Source organism: Lutra lutra, chromosome 3 (genome assembly GCF_902655055.1).
Source record: "Lutra lutra chromosome 3, mLutLut1.2, whole genome shotgun sequence".
NCBI classification, from domain to species: Eukaryota; Metazoa; Chordata; class Mammalia; order Carnivora; family Mustelidae; genus Lutra; species Lutra lutra.
This window is the reverse complement of record NC_062280.1, coordinates 82,738,176-82,759,496: the sequence shown is the minus strand read 5'-3', so window position 1 is coordinate 82,759,496 and position 21,321 is coordinate 82,738,176. Positions and strand designations below refer to the sequence as shown.

General features: G+C 39.6%; 1 protein-coding gene across 5 annotated transcripts in view; it reads left to right on the top strand.

Moving 5' to 3' along the window:
• The window catches only part of LYPD6 (LY6/PLAUR domain containing 6), a 123,587-nt gene that overhangs the window by 8,760 nt on the left and 93,506 nt on the right, over positions 1-21,321 (top strand). For 3 of the 5 annotated variants that reach the window (XM_047722810.1, XM_047722807.1, XM_047722808.1), the window contains exon 2: positions 9,800-9,891. The exons of the other annotated variants lie outside the window; for them this stretch is intronic. The gene's annotated coding sequence lies outside the window, so the exon portion shown is untranslated. The remainder of the gene's footprint in view (positions 1-9,799; positions 9,892-21,321) is intronic. 5 annotated transcript variants of the gene reach the window in all.

The window sequence follows — 21,321 nt, the reverse complement described above, 5'->3', positions numbered from 1 at the left end:
ATTGGGTTAGCTGATGTCTGAGCTTGTTCTGGGTTTTCTATTCTCTGAATCTACAGTTAGATAGTTTGTCTCTCTTCTGTTTCTTTTCTAGCTAGCCCCCTTGCTTCTTATCTAGAAGAGTTTGTGTGTTGTTTATAAACCTTTTGATAAAAAATGTACTCTGATAGAAAATCCCTGCATCTACTTTAAGAGAGGAGCACACTGAGGGAGTGCAAACCTGCAAGGTATGCAATTTCCTCTTTACTTTTATATTTTAGACTACATAAAATCACCAGCAGTCAAAACACAAATAACGACTTTCCCAAACACACCCATACCTACACCCACACACCCTTAACAAAAATATTGAAACATTTATGCTAATAGAGGGGATAGTATTTCAGAAAAGCACAATTTGCACAAGACCCAGATTTTATTCTGGCAGAGGAATTTCTGAACAAAGCAATGCAATTAATCACAGAGCTGTAACAGCAAGATGAAAAGACAAATACTGAATGTATACAAAATGTGCACTGCTCTTCCCTTCATCTTTGGGATTCCAGAAGATGTTTATCTTACCTTGCCCCACCAATACCAATCTTAGTTTTTTTTTGTTTTTGTTTTGTTTTTTTTTTTTTTTATTTGGCTCCTGCCAGATTCACCCTTTGCTTGATGAGGACCTGATAAAGAAGCTGCCGTGTTCTGAGGAGGGTGGGGCAGTCCTTACAGATATCCACAGGATAGCATGGCTTGGGCCTGGATATCCACCTTTCCCTACTGAAAAAGCTCCACCTGCAGAGGTGGTAGAGGGCGGGGGAATAGGGGGTGGCCATTGTAATCTCCTGTGTTGGAAGGAAGAGTAAGGATTCACACTGGCTGTTTTTCACATTGTAATCACTGCACTTTGTGAATTCTCTAACATTAGGCTAATCTGAATCTCTGTATGTTAGCCTCTAGGTAATTTATAGCAGACGACTTACAGGGGCCTATGCGTTTGATTTTTTTCAGATTTTTTTTTTTTTAAGATTTTTTATTTATTTGTTAGAGAGCGGGAACACAAGCAGGGAGAGTGGGAGAGGGAGAAGCCGGCTTCCCGCTGAGCAGGGAGCCCGATGTGGGGCTTGATCCCAGGACCCTGGGATCACCACCTGAGCCAAAGGCAGACGCTCAACCGACTGAGTCACCAAGGCACCCCTTCAGATGTTTTTTTAAAAAATAATTTATGAGGCAGTGTTAGGATACAAAGGCCAAAATCTGATACCGGTTTCACTTTACAATTGAATTTACATTTTCTGCTATTTCTAAGTGTTCGTTATCTGCCCTCCTCCATTCTAAATTTTTAAGAATCTTTGTCAAATGTTCTGTTGTTTGAACTCAAGCTTATCTCTGAGCAATCATCGATATTCCCATTTAGTTATTCCTGTCTTGTTAAAAAAAAATTGGGATTAGCTGTATCCATTTAATTATATTTTTAAACTCTAAATCTAATTTTGAAATCGGGTGGACAATTGATAAGTATTTCTGTTCCTAAATGATAAAAGGCATATAACAATATTGGCTTAATGTGGAGGGCTCATGTTTCCTCACCTTGAGTTGTCTTGGCAAGAATTCTAAACCACACTGTGCTCTGGTTTTTTAATTCAACTCTCATTTTTTAGAAGCCACCTTTTCTGTTCGCTTAAACATATGCATGGCTTCTTATTTCATCAGTCATTGCAAGCCCTGGCACAAAGTACATAGATAGTCACTAGATTTTTGATGGGCAGAGACTCTCCTTACTCTGCCGAATAAATGAGCAGATCCACTCATGAATAGTGCTCTCTGTAATTGTCACCACTGTCCCAGTCATGTGACTGTCCCATTACGTGACATACAACCCTGTGTTGTTAACAATTGAAAGTACATTTTTATAACCTGCAAATAGGATACTAGTGTCTGATGTTTATTTTCTGTTTTTAAACAAATACACAGATAAGAGAATTCTACTTAGCGGTTCCCATAGAAAACAGAAGCGTTGTATCTGAGCAGTTGATTCTGTTCTTCAGCAGCTCAGTGAACTTTGGAGGAGATGCGGGTCCTCTCACATAGGGGCGAGATGCTCCCTATGGGCCTGAACCTCAGTGCCGTAAAAACGCTAGGTAGGGTTTGTTTTGGCATGTGATAGCATTCCCCTTTCGGGATGCTCAGTCATTTTATGGATGAAAGATTTCCGTAAAACTCTACGCTTAGTCTTCAAATTATCTTTTTTTTTTTTAAAAGATTTTATTTATTTATTTGACAGAGATCACAAGTAGTCAGAGAGGCAGGCAGAGAGAGAGAAGGAAGCAGGCTTCCTGCTGAGCAGAGAGCCCGATGCGGGGCTCGATCCCAGGACCCCAGGATCATGACCTGAGCTGAAGGCAGAGGCCTTAACCCACTGAGCCACCCAGGTGCCCCAAGTCTTCAAATTATCTTATGTGAAAAAGAATCTAGTGTGTAGTTGGTCTGTAGTTGATTGTTGATGTTTTTATAGGAAACGCTCTGGATGTGTAGAAAGATTGAACCATTTCTGAGACTTACTGACTAGTCAGTCTCCCTTGTTAAAGGTTAGTTGTTCAGGAGATGACAGGATGTGCGCAGGGGAGGGGAAAGTCTCCTCCTTTCTCTGTTGCACTGACCCAGTTTTGTAATTCCCTAACAGTTCCTCTCGGTCATCACCATTCTTGTTGCTTGGCATTGTTGGTTTATTAAAAGCTCCTGTCCATTTTAATAACCAACCTAAGGGGGAAAAACCCCCCAAAACCAAATAGCTTGTTTTGGGTCTTGGCACTGAAATTTTATTTGCTGTAATTTACCTGATAAATGATAGCACTGAGATTTCTTCTTCCCATCTTTTTTGGGCGGGTAGTTGTATCTGTATTTTGGCAGCACTTAAGAAACTGTCTCTTATTGGTGATTTTGAGAATTGTTCATACTTGAGTAGAGATTATGAGCTTAAGTTTAAACAGCTTTGAAATCTTTCAAAAATTGTTACATCTTTAATATCGGATCACTACTGTCTACATTTAACATGTCCAACAATTTGAATGACCTAACATTTTACATTTGCCAATGTAAACATAGCAGTAATCAGGCAACAAGTACTTTTCTCTGGGCCCTATCCAGGGATATAAAAAGGAACGGTAAGGCATGGCAACTGTCCTTATGGGACTTGTAATTGGTTTCTCTCTTTCGTTTTAAATATTTGAGGGTCAATTTGTGTCAGTCACAGTTCAAGGTGGAAAACACAATGGCAAATTAAACAGGCAAAATCTCTGGGGAGAAAGCAGTGACTAAAGCTCACAGAATCCCTGTCCCCTTAGAGCTTACATTCTACAAGGGCGGAGGCAGAAAATAAGGAAATAAATAAGAAAATATGCAGTATGTTAGATGGTCATAAGAGCCTTGGAGAAACTAAAGAGGGGAAGAGGGAGTGTCTGAGGTGGACAGGAAGCAGTTGGTAACTTGAAATATCATGGTCATAGGAGACCTGATGGTGAAAGCTTCACACAGCACCTGGAGCAGGGAAGGGAGGGAGCCTTGGGCACCTCTGCAGGAAGAGCCTTCCAGGCAGAAATGCAAAAGTGCTGCCTTAGCATCATGCCTCACCCTCCAAACAGCAAGCAGACCTGTGTCAGGAATGAAGTAAGCCAGAGGGAGAGTAGTAAAAGCTCAAAAGCCTAAGGTGGCAGGCCGCCCATAATGCAGGGCCTTAGCGGTTATTGAAAGATGTTCCCTCCTTCCCTCCCTCCCTCTCTCCATCCCTTCCTTTCCTCTTTCTTTCTTTCTTTTTTTCTTTCTTTCTTTCTTTCTTTCTCTTTTGGAACTGAGTCAGTTGAGCCATTGGAAGAATTTACATCAAGGAATGACCTGATTAATTGTATGATTTTAAAAATCACTGGCTACTGTTGGAATAAATAATAGAAGGGAGGGAAGGCTGGAAGGAGGCTGTTGCAATCCAGATGATGTTGGCTTAGATCCACGTGGTTGCAGTGGAGGTGGTGAAAGGGCCTTCTCTCTGTTTGGAAAGAGTGCAGGAGGTAGGATTTACTGTGGGTAGGATGCAGTGCATGAGTCAGAGTGCAGAGTCAGATGGCTGATACCTGGAAGGGCAGGGCTGTCATTTACTGAAATAGGAAACTTGAGGAGGAGCAGATTCCGAAAAGGATCGGGTCAGCTTTAGACATCTTACATTTGAGATACCTGTGAGGCTTCCAAGTGGAGATATGGAATAGGTGTTGGGAATATGGATGAGTTCTGGGGAGAGGTAACTTTGGGAGCATCACTATCTCTGTAAGAGCCATGAAATGGGAGCAGTTCCGTGGACATGAGGAGATTAGATCAGGGTGTCAGAGCAGAAGGAGGACAATTAAGTTGCAGATGTATGATCCTTTATTATTTGCTGTAAGTACAGAGAGACGTAGGAATTTGTGGACTAGAAGACATGAAGCCACTGTCATAGAAAGTGTGAGAATTGAACTGATCTGTGAAGATGGGCAATATTTGGATGGATAGGAGAATGAGGGGAGGGCATTTTGGTTGAGTCTCCAGAATTAGCAAACTGAAACCACGACAAAATACCACTTCACACCAGTCACCATGGCTTGTATCAAAAAGACAGCAATTGTTGGCAAGGATGTGGAGAAAAGGGAACCCTTGTGCACTGTTGGTAGGAGGGTAAATTGGTACAGCCACCATGGGAAACAGTATGGAAGTTCCCCCCAAAACGAAAAATAGAAATAGCAAGTCATCTAGTCATTCCACAACTGGGTATTTACCTAAAGAAAATGAAAACAGTAATTTGAAAAGATATATGCACCTCTCTGTTTATTGCAGCATTATTTACAATAGTCAAGATATGGAAGCAGCCTGTGTCCATCAATAGATAAATGGATAAAGAAGAAATTGCTATAGATAGATAGGTAGATATAAATATATCTATCTTTATCCATCTGTATCTATTTACCTATGTATCTACCTATAAAATGGAATATTACTCAGCCATAAAAAATGAAATCTTGCCATTTGCAAGGACATGGATGGACCTAGAGGGTATTATGCTAAGTAAAATAAGTCAGAGAAAGACAAATACCATGTCTTTCAGATACCATGATTTCACTTACACGTGGAATGTAAAAAACAAAGACAAAGCAGAAACAGAGCCATAAATATAGAGAACAAACTGATGGTTGCCAAAGGGCAATGGGGTAGGAGGGATGGGCAAAATGGATAAAGGGGAGTGGAAGGTACAGGCTTTAGGTTATGGAATGAATAAGTTACAGGCATGAAAGGTACAGCACAGGAAATGTAACAGATGGTATTGTAACAGCATTGTGTGCTGACAGATGGTAGCTATGCTAAAGGTGAGCACAGCATCACATATAAACTTGTCAAATCCTTAGGTTGTACACCTGAGACTAGTGTAACATTGTGTGTCAATTACACTTCAGTTTAAAAAAAGGTACCAGAATTAAACACATCGCAGTTCCTTAATAGGAATGTAATAAGGGAAAACACCAAGATCACAGTAGAATTTTCTCTTGTGGAGAAAGTGGAAGGGGTAGGATTTCTAGTCTCTGGTCTGTTTCCTAGGATCATGATATGCAAATGGTAAAGAAACTTGGTCCCAATTAAAATCTTGAACATTTCCTGGCACTTTGCTAACAGCTTTTCCTCCTTATCCCTGCAGCTGGTGCTGCCTTATATTTTGTAGTAACTTGAAACTGACATGTGGGCAATTTTAAGTACATATGTTATCAAAACAGATGTTCCCCAGACTTTATAGACTATCAGGAGGTCATCTCATCTTTCAGAAAGCAGCCTGGAATTTGAATTTAGTTACTCTCATAATTTTACATTCTCCAAAGTATGTGGGAAATTTAAAATTTATTAGCAACGTTCTCTTGTTCTTAGATTTTAGAGATATGGCAATTTCAGTAAACCTGAGAAAAATTATATGCCGTGCCAACCAGAGGCAGATTATTGACCAACCTCCCTTGCCTGGTGATAAATCTAAGGCACATAAGTATTTTAATGCTTTCTCTGGAAATTTGGAGTCCTACTTTATAAAGGAAAGAAGTCCCACTCTCTTTTCCATGCAAAATGATAATTAAAGCAAAAATGAACTTATAAAATAATACAAAGGATGCTGAGTTCAGAACAAGTAGAGACATTTTAACCCCGGTCCCTGTCCCCCTACTTTTTACTAGACTCCAGATGAGACTCTGGCTTCTTTTTTATTCTGTATACAAGTTTCTCATGGATTGCAAAGGCTGGGGACTTTGGCAGAACTCTCTGAGATAAGAAAAATTATGTATTTCTTTTTATTTTTTATTTATTTTTTATTTTTTTAAAGATTTTATTTATTTATTTGACAGAGATCACAAGTAGACAGAGAGGCAGGCAGAGAGAGAGGAGGAGAAGCAGGCTTTCCGCTGAGCAGAGAGCCCAATGCAGTGCTCGATCCCAGAACCCTGAGATCATGACCTGAGCTGAAGGCAGAGGCTTTAACCCACTGAGCCACCCAGGCACCCCATTTTTTTATTTTTAATTTTACTTAAAGAATGCCTTTACAACAATGTGGTGTTAATTATTTGGCACTACCAGGTGTGATATTTCCATACCCCACTTTTTCCTTTGGGTTTCAAGGAGGTACAGAGTACAGCTCCAGGAGGCCTTGACCGTTTACCAGCCAAGCCTCAAATAGGTGTTGGCTGGAGAGCAGCAATCACTGAGAAGCGCACTAGGCCCACTAGTGCTGTCCGGTAGAACTCTCTAGTCTCTTCTGGGGTGACAGACATCCTCTATATCTGCACTGGCCAACATGGTGGGTGCTAGCACATGTGGCTTCTGAGTACTTGAAAGGTGGCTGGTGTAGTTGAGGAACTATGTTTTAAATTGTATTTATTTTTAATTAACTCAGATTTAAGTGGCCACAAATGGCTGGTGTCCACTGTCCAATACAGTAGACCTGATGGTTTGTCTTGGGCTTTCCGGAGCGTAGAATGGGTAGGTGCCTAGCGTCCCCTTACTGCGGCATCTCTACCCCTCAATGAGTGCCCCCAAGTAGGTCTTTCATGGAGGGACTCCACACCTGGGGTTACTGCTAAAGAGTGCACGTGGGACAGGATTTTGTGAAATATCTCCTTCCTGTTCTTCACAGGGATGGGGGGAAGGAACATGAAAAGGTAAAGTGACATTAAATAAAACGAGATATTTGTCCCGGTCTTAAAGACTCTTTTCTCACTAAGATATTTAGGATGGTGGGTATTATGGAGGGCCCATCGTATTACATGAAGCACTGGGTGTGGTGCATAAACAATGAATTCTGAAACACTGAAAAGAAATTAAAAAAAAAAAAGATAGCCTATTTGAATATTTTACGATTGATTGTGAAAAAGAGTGATCCTGGGGAGTAGAGTTTAGAGGTAACATAGTGAGAAACTCGTTTTACTTGTGCCTTGAAGAATTCTGTGAGGGACCCAGTTTCTTACCCTGAGGAGAATTGCTTGTTTATAAGAAGCACTCTCGAGATTCTTATTAATTTCTTGAGTTTGAGAGTGGAATACTGAAGGCCTACTGTGTGCTTTCGCATAAATACTGACAGTGTAAGTGTGGCTCTGGGGTAGTGATTATTAAGGAGAGGGATAAAAGCACAGGATATGAAAATGACTGAGATAAGGCTGCTGTAAGGTGGGGGACCGGGACAGACAGTGGGCCTGGCCTCCCAATGCTCAGCTGGGATGCTGGTGTTCCAGTGTGCCACGTTAAAAATTCACACCAGAATCCTGGTGGGTGGTAGAAGGTAGAGAGAGGAGGCCTTCTGCCTCTCAGAGATCAGTCTTTACATCTGAGGAAGCTTGACACACCAGCAGTCTTGTGGCGGCTGTGGTGAGTGGGCCACCTCCTATATGGGAAGCCGTCCCCGCTGAATTTGCGGAGAAAGGTGTTTAAAAAGATTTGTTGATTGATATTTCTGTGGTCATTCTGCCACTCTCACTCATAAAACTAAATGGAGCTTATGTGCCAGGGACTATGCTCCACTTGCCATCTAAATGAAGAGGAAAAAATGTGTACATGGAAGAAGAAAACTAACAATAAAAGCCGCGGTGAGATGGATCCCACATGAGTGGGGCAGACCGTAAATGCCATATCCCACAGTTGTCTTCCAAAATATAAAGGCCCTTCAGGTGGGAGAGGTATTAGGCTTCCTCTCTGGGGCTCCAGAAGGCAACACTGGTGGTATTGTCTTTAGTTAAAGAAAAGGGGTTTTGGAAGGTCTGTTTCTGCAGGGCACCATGGGGTAGGAGAATGGTTGAGGAGTGGGCAGGGTGCCCAGAAGATGAAGGTGTGACGGTGACTGCTGGTTACGGAGGGATTCCTTGCAGCCAGTAGAAGGGAAAGCTTCACAAAAGTGGAAGAGGCTGCTCTGAGGGGATTAGCCTTCTTCACGGGAGATGTCCCCAAAGAGGCTCCCTGGACCTTGCGTGGGAATGAGGGGACTCATGCTGGTAGAACAGGGGTCAGAGAATTACCGACTGTGGGTCAAACCCGGCTTCCTGCTTCCTTTCGTAAATATTTTTATCAGCACCCAGCCATGCCCATTTGCTTAAATCTGGTGCAGGCTGCTTTCCCACTACAGTGGTAGAGGTGGGTGGGTGTGATGACATCCTATGGCCCACAAAGCCCGAATTATTTACTATCTGGGCCTTGAAAGAAAAAGTTAGCAGGGCTCTAGAAAGGATTGGGTGCAGTGGTACATAAATCCTTTCTAATTCTCTGACTGTAAGCGATTTGGATCAGAAGCAAGCCTCGTGGGAAGTGTGAAGGGTGCCTTGGAAGAGATGAACTTCAGTTGGACCTTGAAGAAAACTGGCAGGTCCTGGCAGAGGATGCCCGTCCAACATGACCCCAGGGCCAATCTCATGGGGATTGAGTCAGTGTTCCTTGGATGCCGAGGACAGACTCATTCCAACATTCACCCGTCCATTCATTTATTTTTCATGCCTTCAGTGTATCCTTGGCCAATATAGACAATGCTCTAAAACACTTCTCTGCCTGTTCTTGGTAAAGTAAGCCCAAATTCTGGCACGAGCTATTGGCACTTCGAGACTAACTTCGCTACTGTGGAAATGCTCCTTCAGTTCAATGTTTATAATTGAGTTTTATGGACTTATTTTATTTTAAGTATAATGGTCTCACCTAGACACAACTTAGAATTTATGCACGTGTTCAGCTTAATTGTAGGACATAAGAAATGATCGTTCCAAAATGAAAACCTCACCGTATTTGCGGGCGATGCAGCTCGCAGTGTTAAGGGTAGGATGCACATTACTATTCATGCCTTTTTTTTTTTTTTAAATATTCATGCCTTTTTAATTGATTAGCCTTTAAGGCTTCTGAAAGCCTTTAAAAGTTGTTTTGTCAACATTAGACCAGCTGCTGTGTAATTACGGTAGCTCTTCTTGCAGTTAAATTCTTTTAATAATGTGTTCCATCTGCCCATGCCGAAGTGCTTTGAACCTGTGATATATACTATGGAGAGCTTTTGTTTTTACTTACAGATGGTTGGTGCCATTTTCTGGGCGACTCTGTAGAAATTTCACAGAAATTTTAAAGATGAATTACTTCAAAATGGGAGGCAAATGAATTTGAACATCAGGTTACTCCTCCTCCTATAGAAATTGTTCATATGTGACTCGAATTTTGAACTTGACTCATAACAGCCTAAATATGCTCATTAAAAAGGAAAAGAAATCTCCACCCTGAAACCATTTTAAGGCTCTTTTCTCTCACTCTCCAGCTTATAAATCAAAACTTCCTGGCACTGGTCAGACGGTGGTGAAAGCAGTGGGGCTGTGATAAAGATCGCTGCTTAATGAGGAGCCGGACACAGTAGGTCTGCCCTCTGTGCAGGCGGGGGCTGAAGGTCTGCTCAGAAAACTGAATGCGACCTTGGTGGTGTATTGTGCTATTTTTCAAAGGAGATTTATCCTGAAGTCTGCCGTAAAAAATTATAACTAGGGACAGGGACTGGTGTCAGAAAGATGCAAACAGAAGATCCTGTCCTTCCTTCCTTCCCGTCTCCCCACTCCCCAAGCCCCTCCGTGCGTGCAGTCTTGTCTACATGCACAGTTGGCGCAGCATTTCTATAGATAGGCTGCACAGGTGATTAAGGTAGATAAGAGGTGGGAGTGGTGGCCATGGAGGCTGTGGAGGTTGCTCCTGGTAGCTGGGTCACTTAGCTGACTTCTTCCCTAGAGCATCTTTTTTTTTTCCCCATTTTTTTTTATTAATTTTTTATTTTTTCAGCGTAATAGTATTGATTATTTTTGCACCACACCCAGTGCTCCATGCAATCCATGCCTTCTCCAATACCCACCACCTGGATCCCCTGACCTCCCACCCCCCGCCCCTTCAAAACCCTCAGATTGTTTTTCAGAGTCCATAGTCTCTCATGGTTCACCTCCCCTTCCAATTTCCCTCAACTCCCTTCTCCTCTCCATCTCCCCTTGTCCTCCATGCTATTTGTTATGCTCCACAAATAAGTGAAACCATATGATAATTGACTTTCTCTGTTTGACTTATTTGACTCAGCATAATCTCTTCCAGTCCTGTCCATGTTGCTACAAAAGTTGGGTATTCATCCTTTCTGATGGAGGCATAATCCTCCATAGTGTATATGGACCACATCTTCCTTATCCATTCGTCCGTTGAAGGGCATCTTGATGCTTTCCACAGTTTGGCGACCGTGGCCATTGCTGTTATAAACATTGGGGTACAGATGGCCCTTCTTTTCACTACATCTGTATCTTTGGGGTAAATACCCAGTAGTGCAATGGCAGGGTCATAGGGAAGCTCTATTTTTAATTTCTTGAGGAATCTCCACAGTGTTCTCCAAAGTGGCTGCACCAACTTGCATTCCCACCAACAGCGTAAGAGGGTTCCCTTTCTCCACATCCTCTCCAACACATATTGTTTCCTGTCTTGCTAATTTTGGCCATTCTAACTGGTGTAAGGTGGTATCTCAATGAGGTTTTAATTTGAATCTCCCTGATGGCTAGTGATGATGAACATTTTTTCATGTGTCTGATAGCCATTTGTATGTCTTCATTGGAGAAGTGTCTGTTCATATCTTCTGCCCATTTTTTTATATGATTGTCTGTTTTTTGTGTGTTGAGTTTCAGGAGTTCTTTATAGATCCTGGATATCAACCTTTTGTCTGTACTGTCATTTGCAAATATCTTCTCCCATTCCGTGGGTTGCCTCTTAGTTTTTTTGACTGTTTGCTTTGCTATGCAGAAGCTTTTGATCTTGATGAAGTCCCAAAAGTTCATCTTCGCTTTTGTTTCCTTTGCCTTTGGAGACATATCTTGAAAGAAGTTGCTGTGGCTGATATTGAAGAGGTTACTGTCTATGTTCTCCTCTAGGACTCTGATGGATTCCTGTCTCACGTTGAGATCTTTTATCCATTTTGAGTTTATTTTTGTGTATGGTGTAAGAGAATGGTCGAGTTTCATTCTTCTACATATAGCTGTCCAGTTTTCCCAGCACCATTTATTGAAGAGACTCTCTTTTTTCCACTGTATATTATTTCCTGTTTTGTCGAAGATTAATTGACCATAGAGTTGAGGGTCCATATCTGGGCTCTCTACTCTGTTCCACTGGTCTATGTGTCTGTTTTTATGCCAGTACCATTCTGTCTTGGTGATCACGGCTTTGTAGTAAAGCTTGAAATCAGGTAACGTGATGCCCCGAGTTTTATTTTTGTTTTTCAACATTTCCTTAGCGATTCGGGGTCTCTTCTGATTCCATACAAATTTTAGGATTATTTGCTCTTCCCTAAAGCATCTTAAGAGAGAAAGGCAAGGCCTTTCAAAGTAGAGGCACAGAACATGGGGCACCTGGAGGATCAAGAGACTAGATGGGGCCTCAGCAGGCTCTCTCTGGCCCTTGTCCAACTTGTAATTAAGAAATGCATCTATGTTGCTGGGAAACCATGAAGGGATACTGTCAACTGCTTGCGCTCACCTTTGCTCTCCGTTTTGTGGCGTATAAGGAGGCTGGGAGAGAAATGGACTTTTTCCTCGTGAGGAAGCCAATCTGTTTCAAGTTTGAATAGAAGTTCAAATATCAATGATCTGCAAAATCTGGGGAAGAAGCTAACCTTGACGGTGTTGACAGGGCAGGCTGAAAACTGTGCCTCTTATACCTGCTCACTCCCAATGTACAATGTTCTGTGTGCCTTGGAAGCTCTTGAGCCCTAAGAATTGGGCATTTGGGAGGAAACATGGACTTGTCGGCATCTACTTGTGGTGTTTACTAAGTGGTCTTAAGACGTGGATATGAAGAGAATTAGAATTTATTTAAATAAATGATAGCTAAATTAGTTAATATTTTATTCTAAAATATTATATAAAGTTATATAATTTATCTTAAAATTTATATGAAAATCTTCTACATAAAATTAATAATATATTTTTCCCTGTGGAACAAACTTGTTCCTGGTAAATGGCTTAATCTTTACAAAGTTATACTGAATGTTAATTCAGATGTTTTTAATATTTCAGGCTGGTAGAACTGTCTCCTTGGAGAAGGCCAAGAAAACTAGCATGAATCTCGGTGTTTGAAAACTAAATATCAAAACCTGTTAATACTATCATACAATTCTTGGGACCATTACCTTTTGCTCAGGTGCATTCTTTACATTGATATGATAGAAATTTCTACCTTCAGATGTCAATTATAAATGCTTGCATGAGACCTGGTCTTCTAATCAATCTTATAATATAAACTTTATATATGCTTTCACATATAATGCTTATCATATTGGCATTTTATATGCTTTCTCAAAGTCTTGCATATGGTTTTAGAAGATTGGAAACTGTCAAAACTTCTCTGAGGGCTGCAAAATTGTCTTTATCACTCCCCCACAATAATCTCACGTTATCTTGAGATGCACTGAATCAGGAAGAGGACATATTGATCTTAACCTCTGGTACTAAGCAAAGGCCCAATAGCCATAAACTTATGTATACATGTATGTACATATATCCATGTATATGAGGAATCAGTTTCCAAAGAACTCCAGGACCAACAAGGTGAAGGACTTGTGCACACTCAGCTGGCCAAATGTCATGGAGGTCTTTGCTTCTCAAACAAATCATCTGCTAAATCCCCTATTATATTGGCAGGGACTTAGGCATAGCATCTTTTTTAAAAAAATCAAGTATTTAGATTTTCTTGTCTATAAACAGCCAAAACCCAACTCAAATTAATTTAGGAAAATTTATTTTTAAAGGATTATCTCATGTGTGGAACAGAATTGATCTTTTTCTTGCCCCTAGTTTATTCTTTCTGTATTCTGTAAAGATTGGCCTTTGCATGCTGGGTCTGTGTACTTAACTAAGAGTAAATTCCTTTTTTAATTTTTAATTTATTTATTTTTTATTTTTTTAAAAGATTTTATTTATTTATTTGACAGACAGAGATCACAAGTAGGTAGAGAGACAGGCAGATAGAGAGGGGGAAGCAGGCTCCCTGCTGAGCAGAGAGCCCAATGCAGGGCTCGATCCCAGGACCCTGGGATCATGGCCTGAGCTAAAGGAGGCTTTAACCCACTGAACCACCCAGGCGCCCCAAGAGTAAATTCTTTTGATGCTGGACTGCACCACCCCTATCTTACATGATTACATGTAGAATAATTGAAGGAAGAGTTAGACAGTAAACTGCTAGAAGACCAGGGTCATACCTGGGCCTCACTATGAAGGACTTGAATGCATCTGATACTGTCTCCCTATCTCTTGATTTCTCTCAGCTTGCAGTTTAATTTTTGTTTATTGCAGACCAGGTACAGATAAAATGAGAAAGATGACTTCCAATCCTCCTGAGATTTATACATCTTACAGTTTATGCCACTGCACAGGACTGACTCATGCTCTCTGGTCCCAGACCAACAGTCCTGGGAAAGAGAGCTGATTGACTCAGCCTGATATCAGCTTGGACCAGTCAGTTGTGGTGAGGGTAGAACAACATGTACTTGTCTTTGGTGGCCCTTTTTCTGGGTATCAGCAAAAGGAGAATTAGTGTGGGCTAGAGATACTGGTGAAATGTTTTTCTTCCTCATACATGAACGTATCATGTCTCTCTTCCCAACCATGATTACCTGGCCTCTGCCAGATACCTTCTTTCTGCCCCTCCTTTCTACTTCGCTTGCTATTGCTTTTGATGGTTTGGTAAATAAATGTCTTGCCCCAAGTTGCTAGGTCAGCAATATAGAGCAGGTCACTTCTGGTCTTTTCCCTTGAACCCCAGTGATGCTCATTTTCCTTTTTATAATTTAGGGAGCAGTGGCAGCTCAAGAGAAGGCAAATGAAAAGGTCAAATGATGAAGCTCACAATCTGCTTTAGGCCCAGGAGATAATGCCCTTTTCTAAAGGCTAAATATTTTCTTGGGATGAGTGGATTAGTCATGAGTCCAAAATTTCATGACTGCCTTAGGAGATATTTGATCCTTTATGTATGTATAACATGTATAATAGCTGGAGGAAATGCACTTTTGATTTTTATTATTTTCTAATTTGTTTTCACTATCCAGACTCATTTGCACGTACTTTTTAGGCGAAGAAAGTTTTCCAAATTCATTTAACATGTAACTCTTCAAAGCTTTACTGGGATTCTATAGGTGCTTCAAGATGGCAGTATAGGAAGATTATGAATTCCCCTCCTCCAAAGGACACAACAAATCTACAGCTACATGTGGGAATACTTTCCCTGGAAAAGGTCCTAAAAACTAGATGAACAGTGTCCCCACAACAAAGGATAAAAGAGCCATATCAAGATGGTTAGAAGAGGCAGAAATGTGCTCTTGCCAAAAACCCCTTCCCAGGCACAACAGAACACAACCAGGAGGGATCTCCACAATATGAATTTTTTCCTGAGCAGTGAGTCATTTGTGCTCATATCAGGAACTCTAACTCTTGGTTCTGCACTGGAGAGACCAGCCCCCAAAACATAAAACCAATAGGGTTCCCTCACCCCTTCCCTCACCCCTGCACTAAACAAACAAACAAATAAATAATTTTTTTTTTTTTTTAAAGAGAGCATCTTAAAAGCAGCAAGAGGAAACCAAAGTTAACTACAAGGGAAAAACTCCCATAAGGCTATCGGTAGATTTTTCAGCAGAAACCTTAAAGGTCTGAGGGGAATGTTATGACATATTTAAAGTGCTGAAAGGAAAAAACTTTCAACCAAGACTATTCTACCCAGCAAGATTATCATTCAGAGTAAGAATGGTAAAGAGTTTTTCAGATAAGCAAAAGCTAATGGAGTTAATCACCACTAAACCAGCCTTCCAAGAAATGTTAAAGGAACATCTTTAAGCTGAAAATAAGTAGCATTAATTAAAGATAAGAAAACATATGAAAATAAGAATCTCATTGGAAAAGGTAAATATTTAGTAATGGTAGTGGATTAACCACTTATAAACCTAGTATGAAGGTAAAAAAAATATTTAATTACTAAAACTAAAACTACAACAATTACTTAAGGGATCCATAAAATAAAAAGATATAAAATGTGACATCAAAAACAAAACATGGGGGGAGGGGCTCCTGGGTGGCTCAGTGGGTTAAGCCTCTGCCTTCAGCTCAGGTCACGATCTCGGGGTCCTGGGATCAAGCCCTGCATCGAGCTCTCTGCTCAGCAGGGAGCCTGCTCCCCCCGCCCCCAGCCTGCTGCTCTGCCTACTTGTGATCTCTCTCCCTGTATTGAATAATAAAAAACAAAAATCTTTTAAAAAATGGGGTGGGTGATTAAAAATGCAGAGTTTTATAATGTATTTAAATTTAAGTTGCTATCAACTTAAACTAGACTATTATATACAAAAGTTGCTATATGTGATCCTCATGGTAACCACAAAGCAAAAAATTATAATAAATACACAAAACAAAATGATAAAGAAATATAAAAAAAAACACTAAAGAAAATTATCAAACCACAAGGGAAGAGAGAAAGAAGAGAAAGTAATAGAGAGAAACTACAAAAACAACCAGAAAACAATAAAATGGCAAAAGTATATACCTATCAATATTACTTTAAATGCAAATGAATTAAATTCTCCAGTTGGAAGACAGAGTGGCTGTCTTTGGATAAAAAAAACAAGAGTCATGTATATGTTACCTAAAAGAAACTCATTTCAGAAGGACTCATACAGACTGAGAATGAAGGGATATAGAAAGATATTGCATGCAAATGGAACCAGAAAGAAAGCTGGTGTAGCTGTACTCATGTTAGGCAAAATAGACTTTAAAACAAAGATTATAATAAAAGACAAAGAAGGGCTGTACCTAATGATAAAGGGCTTATCCAGCAATATATGATATTTATAAATATCTATGCACTGAACATATAAGCACCAAAATATATCAAGCAGCAATTAACAGGTAGCAAGGGAGAAATTGACAACAATGCAAAAATAGTATGAGACTTTAACACCCTGCTTATATTAATGGGTAGATCATGCAGACAGAAAATTGATAAGGAAACATCAGCCTAAATGACACATTAGACCAGATGGATTTGATATATACAAAACATTCCATCCAAAGGCATCAAAATACATGTTCTTCTCAAGTGCACATGGAACATTCTCCATGATAGATCACATGTTGAGCCACAAAACAAGTTTTACTATGTTCAAGAAGATTGAAATCATATCAAGCATGTTTTCTAACCACAATGTTATGACACTAGAACTCAATTACAAGGAAAAAACCTGGAGAAACCACAAAAATGTGGAAATTAAACAGCATGCTCTTGCTCCTGAACAACCAGTGGGTTAATGTAGATAATCAAAGAAGAAATAAAAAAAAGTGAGACAAATAAAAATGGAAATATACCATACCAAAATTTATGGGATGCAGCAAAGACAATTCTAAGAAGGAAGTTCATAGAAATAAAAGCCTGCATCAAGAAACAAGAAAAACTCAGGGCACCTTGGTGGCTCAGTGGGTTAAGCCTCTGACTTCGGCTCAGGTCATGGTCTCAGGGTCCTGGGATCAAGCCCCATTTTGGGCTCTCTGCTCAGCAGGGAGCCAGTTTCCTCCTCTCTCTTTGCCTGTCTCTCTGCCTACTTATGATCTCCATCAAATAAATAAATAAAAATCTTAAAAAAAAAGAAATAAGAAAAACTCAAACAACATAAATCTACATCTCAAGGAATAGGAAAAAGAACAAAAAAGTTAAAAGTTTGAGGAAGGAAGAAAATAACAGGTCAGAATGGAAAGAAATATAGACTAAAAAGATAATAGAAAAGATCAATGCAGCTGAAGAGCTGGTTCTTTGAAAAGATCAACAAAATTGACAAAACTTTAGCTAGACTCACCTCACCAAGAAAAAAATGAAGACTCAACTAAATAAAATCAGAAATGAAGAGGAGACATTACAAGTGAAATCACAGAAATACAAAGGCTCTTGAGAGACTACTAGGAATGATTACATGCCAACAAATTTGACAACCTAGAAGAAATGGATAACTTACTAGAAACATAGAACTTACCGAGACTGAATCATGAATAAAGAAAAAATCTGAACAAACTCATCACTGGTAGGAAGATTGAATCAGTAATCAAAACCTACCAATAAAAAAAGTTCAGGACCAGATTGTTTCACTGGTGAATTCTACCAAACATTCAAAGAAGAATTGATACCAATCCTTTTCAAACTCTTCCAAAAAAATAGAATATGAGGGAATGCTTTCAAATTCATTTTATGATGCCAGCATAACTCTAAAACCAAAACCAGACAAGGAAACCACAACAAAAGAAAATGATGGAACAATTCCGATGATGAACATAGATGGAAAAATCCTCAACAAAATATTAGCAAACTGAATTCAACAATACATTAAAAAGGTCACACACCTTAATCAAATGGGATTTGTTCTAGATATGAAAGGATGGCTTGAAATCCACAAATCAATGTGATATACTACACAAAACAAGCAATAAAAAGCATATGATCGTCTCAGTAAACATAGGAAAAGCTCTTATCAAAATTCAATGTCCATTTATGATAAAAACCCAAATAAGTGTGATGAGAGGGAATGTACCTTGACATCATAAAGCCATGAGTGGCAACCCTATAACTAGCATCATACTTAGTGGTGAAAAGCTAAACACTTGTCCTTTAAATCAGGAAGAAGACAAGGATGTGTACTCCCTCATTTTTAGTCAACATAGTACTGGAGGTCCTAGCCACAGCAATTAGGGGGAAAAAAAGAAAAGTAAAGGGATAGAAAGCATCCAAATTGGAAAAGAAGTAAAACTGACACTCTGTGTAGATGACATGATACTATATATAGAAAACTTTAAAGACTCCATAAAAAAAAACAAAAACAAAAACCTGTTAGAACTATTAAAAAAATACAGTAAAATTGCAGGATACAAAATCAATACACAAAAATTTGTTGTGTTTCCATATGCTGATAATGAACTACCAGAATGAGAAGTTAAGAAAACAATCCCACTTACCCTGCATTAAAATCTAGAAATAAATTTAACCAAGGAGGTGAAACTTAAAAATAGAAAACCATAAGATATTAATGAAAGAAATTGAAGAAGACACCAATAAATGGAAGGATATTTCATGGTCCTACACTGAAAGAATTAATATTGTTAAAATATCCATACTACCCAAAGCTATCTGGAGATTCAGTGCAATCCCTATCAAAGTTCCAATGGCACTTTTTGCAGAACCAGAACGACCACTCCTAAAATGTATATGGAACCACAGAAATCCTGACTAGAAAAGCAATCTTTTTTTTTTTTTAAAGATTTTATTTATTTATTTGACAGAGAGAGATCACAAGTAGGCAGAGAGGCAGGCAGAGAGAGAGGAAGGGAAGCAGGCTCCCTGCTGAGCAGCGAGCCCGATGCGGGACTCGATCCCAGGACCCTGGGATCATGACCTGAGCCGAAGGCAGCGGCTTAACCCACTGAGCCACCCAGGTGCCCCTAGAAAAGCAATCTTAAGAAAAAACAAAGCTGGAGGCATCATGCTCCCTGATTTCAAGCTGTATTGCAAAGCTATCATATTCAAAATAGTATGGTTTTAACATAAAACAGACACAAAGATCAATGGAACAGAAGAGAGCCCAGTAACAAACCCACACATGTATGGTCAGTTAATGACTACAAAGAAGACAAAAATACACAATGGGGGAAGGACATTCTCTTCAATAAATGATGTTGGATAAACTGGACAGCTATATGTAAAAGAATTAAACTGGACCAGTGTCTTGTACCATATACAAAAATCAACTCAAATAGGATTAAAGACTTGAATTTAAGACCTGAAACCATAAAACTCCTAGAAGAAAACAAGTAGTAAGCTCCTTGACAATGGTTTTAGTGATTATTTTTTTGATCTGACTCCAAAGGCAAGGGCAACAAAAGCAAAAATAAACAAATGTGTATGTAAACCTAAAAAGCTTGTGTACAGTGAAGGAAACCATCAATGAAATGAAATGGCAACCTACTGAATGGGGAAGGCTTTGCAGATCATACATCTGATAAGGAGTTAATATTCAAAATATATAAAGAATTCATGCAATTCAACAACAATCTAACATATGAGCAGATCTGAATAGACATTTTTCCAAAGAAAACAGATGACCAACAGGCACATGAAAAGATGCCTGCCTTCACTCATCATCAGGGAAATGAAAATCAAAACCACAATGAGATAGTACCTTATGCCCATCAGAATGAACTATTATCAGAAAGACAAAAAATACCAGGTGTTGGCAAGGATGTGGAGAAAAGGGAACCCTCCCACACTAGAGGTGGGAATGTGCATTGGTGCAATCGCTATGGAAAACAGTATGGAGGTTCCTCAAAAAATTAAAAATAGAACGAATATACCATGCAGCAATTCTAATTCTAAATCTGAAGAAAAAATATTAACTTGAAAAGATACATGTACCCCCTATATTCACTATAGCATTATTTATAATAACCAAGATAAGGAAACAACTTTAGTGCACATTGAGTGGATAAATGTGTATACACACACACACACACACACATTGGACTACTTAATCATAAAAAGAATGAAATCTTGCTAGGTAAAAGAAGACAAATACTATATGATTTCACTTATACATGGAATCTAAAAAACAAAAACAAAAAAGGAAAACAAAACCCAGACTCATAGATACAGAGAACAGAGTATTGGTTGCCAGATGGGGTGGAAGTTGGAAGGCAAAATGGGTAAAAGGGATTAAGAGTTACATACATACTTTCGGGGTGCCTGGGTGGCTCAGTCGGTTAATGTTAAGCTTTTGCCTTTGGCTCAGGTCATGATCCCAGGGTCCTGGGATCAAGCCCCACATCAGGCTCCCTGCTTAGTGGAGAGCTTGCTTCTCCCTCTTCCTCTGCCACTCCCTTGCTTGTGCTCTCTCTAGCTCTCGCTCTTGCTTGATCTCAAATAAATAAAATCTTTGAAAAAAAAGAATTACATACTTAAATTATAAAATAAATAAATCATGGGAATATAAAGGACAGTGTGGGGAACATGGCCAGTAAAATTGCATTAACTTTGTATGGTTGCAGTAGGCAATTAGACATTGTGGCGATCAGTTTGCAGCATCTACAAGTGGCAAGTCACTATGTTGTACACATGAAACTAATATAATATTGTATGTCAATTATTGTTCAGGAAAATAAACATAAAAATTTACTGGGATTCTATCTGTGTTCACTGAAACAGGAGTCGTTCTTTTTTTCCCAAGTTAATGGTACTAAGTCACTTATGTTCTGCTCTGACAGCCATTCAGTAGTAATGCATTCCCAAAGGAGTTGCGGTTGATTTTTAAAATCTTGTATTTTCAGCTGCTGCCTCGTTATCCCACTCTGATTGGCATTTGACCATTGAGTTAGATTTTTCTCTGCTAAAGAGGGCTTTATGAGCTTTAACTTCAAGTGCCTGTATCACAGTCTGATGTTTGCATTATAATTGACATGAGTAAGCACTTTTTGCTGGAAAAGGCATTGTCTCCTCGCATTTAGGGAGGATTTGGGCAGAGTTGCTGGACATTCTTTTTTAGGGTTCAATTCAGTGTCCTTCTGGGTGGCTGCCTAGGTGGGCACATTTATAAGAACCTCACCTGGCTCATGTTAACATGCTTATTTTATTTCTGCCGTTAGTGGTGATTATATTCCCTAAGAGCTCTTTCTCTGGGCTTATTGACAGATATGGCCATAAATATATCCCTGAAGGGGAAAACTGTAGCTGCTTCAGCACAGATGGAACAAAAATAAATGT